This window comes from Caretta caretta, chromosome 16 (assembly GCF_965140235.1).
Source record: "Caretta caretta isolate rCarCar2 chromosome 16, rCarCar1.hap1, whole genome shotgun sequence".
In the NCBI taxonomy this organism is placed as follows: Eukaryota; Metazoa; Chordata; order Testudines; family Cheloniidae; genus Caretta; species Caretta caretta.
Window position 1 is genome coordinate 11719388 of NC_134221.1, and position 4150 is coordinate 11723537.

The 4150-nt window shown below is 44.0% G+C and overlaps 1 non-coding gene across 1 annotated transcript; it reads right to left on the minus strand.

Moving 5' to 3' along the window:
• Positions 1-289: 289 nt before the first annotated feature.
• TRNAG-UCC (transfer RNA glycine (anticodon UCC)) lies at positions 290-361 on the minus strand. Its single transcript has one exon. It is a non-coding gene; the product is annotated as a tRNA-Gly (tRNA).
• Positions 362-4150: the final 3789 nt, after the last annotated feature.

Consider the following 4150-nt stretch of genomic DNA (forward strand, 5'->3'; position numbering starts at 1 on the left):
TAGAGAGATTAGCTCATGAACTGGCAGAAGATGCCAGACTGTTCCCATGGTATTGGGGTAAAATACAGTCTTTGTAAAAGTTACACTGAGTGAACTGATCATAGAATATCAGGGTTAGAAGGGACCTCAGGAGATCATCTAGTCCAACCCCCTGCTCAAAGCAGGACCACTCCCCAATTTTTGCCCCAGATTCCTAAATGGCTCCCTCAAGGATTGAACTCAGAACCCTGGGTTTAGCAGGCCCATGCTCAAACCACAGAGCTATCCCTCCCTGCAAACATCATATCCCTGCATTGGCTGGGAATCGAACCCAGGTCAACTGCTTGGAAGGCAGCTATGCTCACCACTATACAACCAATGCACCACAGATGTTGTGATTTTGCGGGGGGGGGGGTTGTTTTTGTTTTTTTAAATTAACCCTCCTGAACAAGTGAGGTTGGTTGAAGTGACTTTGTTTTTCTGGATCCTCTAGGCTAACAAATATTGGCAGTAGGTCAACAAAAAGGGGATGGAGATTGATAGATAGATAGATATGAGAGAGAGAGAGAATATAGTCATTGGGCTTTTTGTCATCAACACAGTTTTAAAGATGCACTTTCTGTTTCTAGTCACTGAATCATTCACAGGGTTGCCAAAAGTGTCCCCAGTGAGAAGGCAGGGGGGCTCCAAGCCTGTCCAGGCACCCCATTAGAAGAGAGGCTTACAGACCCTGAGCTCACCAGGACATCTAGGACATCCTTTGCCCAGCTCTGTGAAAGTTGCAGAAAGTGCTGGTGCTCACAGACTCTAGAGCTGATTAATGAGTGAGGAGTTATTGAGCCAGTGCAGGAATTGCCTGGTCAAATTCCTTGCAGGGAGGTCAGACTAGATGATCATAATGGTCCCTTCTAGCCAGAAAGTCTGTTTTGCAATCATACTGAAGCCACTGGGAGTTGGTGTTTGCTCAGAATCTCTGGTGACTTATTTCAGCTCCTAAATGAGGATCTGGTCTAGGTGCCTAGCTTCAAGCATCTGACTTTGAAAACATTATACTATATCATTTGGACGTGACAACTGTGTGATCTGTTGTGGAACTATGTGACAAAATGCAATCAGGCATGTCTGGACAGCTCCCCTGCCTTCTGCCCACTGCTCCATCTCTACCATAACTGCTGTGAACGTTCCAAGCCTTTCAGCCAGCAACTTTTGGGGGGGTTGTAACAATTTGTCACACCAATTTTCTTTCATTTTTTCCAAATGTGGCACTTCTCTCAAAGTGACCTTGATCCTGAGGTGCAGAGCAGGGGCCATTCAGTCCAGGACCAAAATAACAAGCTTAAGATCCAGCATCTTATCAGCCATTGGGATTAGAAATAGGAGCTTCATAGCACTAAAGAATGCTAAATAACTCTTCCCTTTCCAATCGTATGAGATGTTTGTTTCTCGGCTGAATACACTGTGAGAGATCAGACCTTTAAAAGGAGACCTTCGGCTGCACAGAGAAGCTAGCTGGAAAGCTCTTTAAAAAAATGATTTCAAAGCTTTATTAGTTTCCCTCTCCCCGTAAGGCCTGTACAGGTGGATTCATGGTACTAAGACTGGCTTTATAGCCAAAGGAATGCAAAGAACAGTACTGCTGGGAACATTTTAAAATACTTCCCAGGAGAATGAGATGGCCTATATGGGCTAGGTGATGGTGTGGTATAAATGTTTCACTGGCCCTTATAAATAATGCAGCCCCCACAAAATCATGTGGATAAAACCTTTGATCAAAGCTGTATTTTTATAGCGAATACAGTCAAACCCTGATCCCATTACTTAGGAGCCTGAAGGAATCAATGGGATTCCTCATGGGAGTAAGAAAAGTGGGATCTGCCTCTGTGACATTTGCTTGCATAACACCTAGCACAGTTGGCCCCCAACATAAGCAAGGCCTCTGATATTGCAGAAGCACCTAACGTTAATAGCCATATAACCTTAGGTTTTCCCCATTTCAAAATGTGATTCTTTTGGTGGAGGGTTGTGGGAGGGGCAGAGGAGGATGCTGTGCTGGTGATTATGCTCTTTGGTTTTGCATAGATATGGATAGTGTTATTCGCATGAGAGAAACTTGTGGAATGTAGAGATCAGTAGCCCTAGAGACTGAAGTCTCCTGTCTGGCTATAGAAAGGATCAAGCACGGGAAGTAGCAGTTACATGTTTGCCATGAACCACCCACTCGTGTACAGTGGGACTGGGATTTTCAAAGGAATTTAATGGAGGTAAGCACCCAACTCCCTTAGACTGGGATTTCCAAACGGGCATAGATACTTAGCTCAGCCATGGAGGGAACACTTCTAGGGGGCTGTGGGAGGAGTTAATTCTCCCTGGCCCAGTCAGTCCATGACCTCTCTACCGAGATTACTGACTAGGGGGCCTAGGGCGATGTAAGCCAGCAGGCAGAGCACCGGGGAGAGCCACAACTGGCCTTGCGAAAGCAGCTCTCAGAGGGAGCATCATAGCCGTGCCGGAGCTTGAGGATTTGGAGAGAGTAGAGCATTAGGCTCGTCCTCCGGAGAAGAGAGGCTTCGTCAAATTCTTATGCTGTCTCAGTTTCCTCATGTTAACTCTTGATGCAAGTTCTGCGCCATGTTTGCTCACGTTACCGGGCCACACAGCTTTATCTTACATTTGACCCAAATGTGGGGGGGAAAAGAGCAACTTAAAGTCTATATTACAGCCTTAGCATGCCTTCTGTCCCAGCAAGAGAATTCCACTCTCTAACACAGAGCTGTAGGGGTTGAAGTATAGTCTGGGTTTGTGTTTGTTTAAATACTTTGTCAGGCACAAGCACTGTGTATATATCTTTGTCTCTCCCGCAACAAAAATAATCCGGCTGCAATCAAAACTTGGCCCTTGTTATCTTGACAGTTATGATGATGATGGATGAAGATGGGTTTAGGAGATCAAACACAAGACAATCTGTACTGCAGAACAAACCACCTTAGATTTTTAAATGCCAATGTGACATCTGGTGTACTCAATAAAGCAAATCACTTTAAAATTCCTCCACTGTCCCCTAACCCCACCGCTTCTTTTCCTTCTTTAGAGAATCATGGGATTAGAAAGGACAGCAAGGGCCTTTTAGTCTAACCCCCGGCCCAGATGCAGGATTTATAAATTAATGCATCCGATGAAGTGAGCTGTAGCTCACGAAAGTTTATGCTCAAATAAATTTGTTAGTCTCTATGGTGCCACAAGTTCTCCTGTTCTTTTTGTGGATACAGACTAACACGCCTGCTACTCTGAAACCTATAAATTAATAGGTTTCTCCTAAACTATTTTAAGTTTATTCCACACATTTATTTTGTGTGTTTCTCTGATAAGGGTGGACCACTGAGTGAAACTCTAACAGCAGGCTTCTCTTTCTCTAGCCACCCGTATTTTTGCTCTGCTTAACACTAGTTTTCTGCATGGAGGACTTTTTTAAAAGTTACCTTCTTCCGAATCTTTACTGTGGTGCATTGAGAGAACTTCATTACATGTTTACAGGATGTAAGTAAATGTTTCTCAAATCATGCAGATCAAAATCCCACCAAAGACTTCCAGTGACCGTATTAATGACGGGATTGTCATAGCTTTCGTGAGACTGCATATCCATAGATACGATGATACCAGCCTCTCCCGCCAGTTCTTTTCTTTGCCCTTAAGACATAAAATATTAAAGGGGTGTTGGAGTGTGTGAGGCTACGACTGAGATTTAGGAGGATGATGTTGCATTTATTGTTTGTCAGATGGTACATCGGAAGCACCATGTAGCCTTCAGGTTGAGCATCATTTAGGGGGAAATATGAGAAGGAGAAATTGGGCTGAAATTATGCTCTGGAAGCAAAGAACTTGCCTCTTCTATTCATGACAGCTAAAAAGCAAGATTGACACACAATGGAGTTATTTAATTTCATAGTATGTGGCTTCTGCAGAATGTGAAATTTGCTGTGATTACTTGAAGCAAAACAGGTTGGGTTTTCCGATTCTTTTTTTTTGCATCATTCTGTTAGTGTTACTGCCATCATGAGCAGCTGGAAGGCTGCATAAGTTCCGTGCTACGCACAGGGACATCCAGCCATGTCCCATCAGTGTTCAGTGAGGGCTCTGCCCACAAATCCTCATGCATGGCAGGGAATACTTAAAT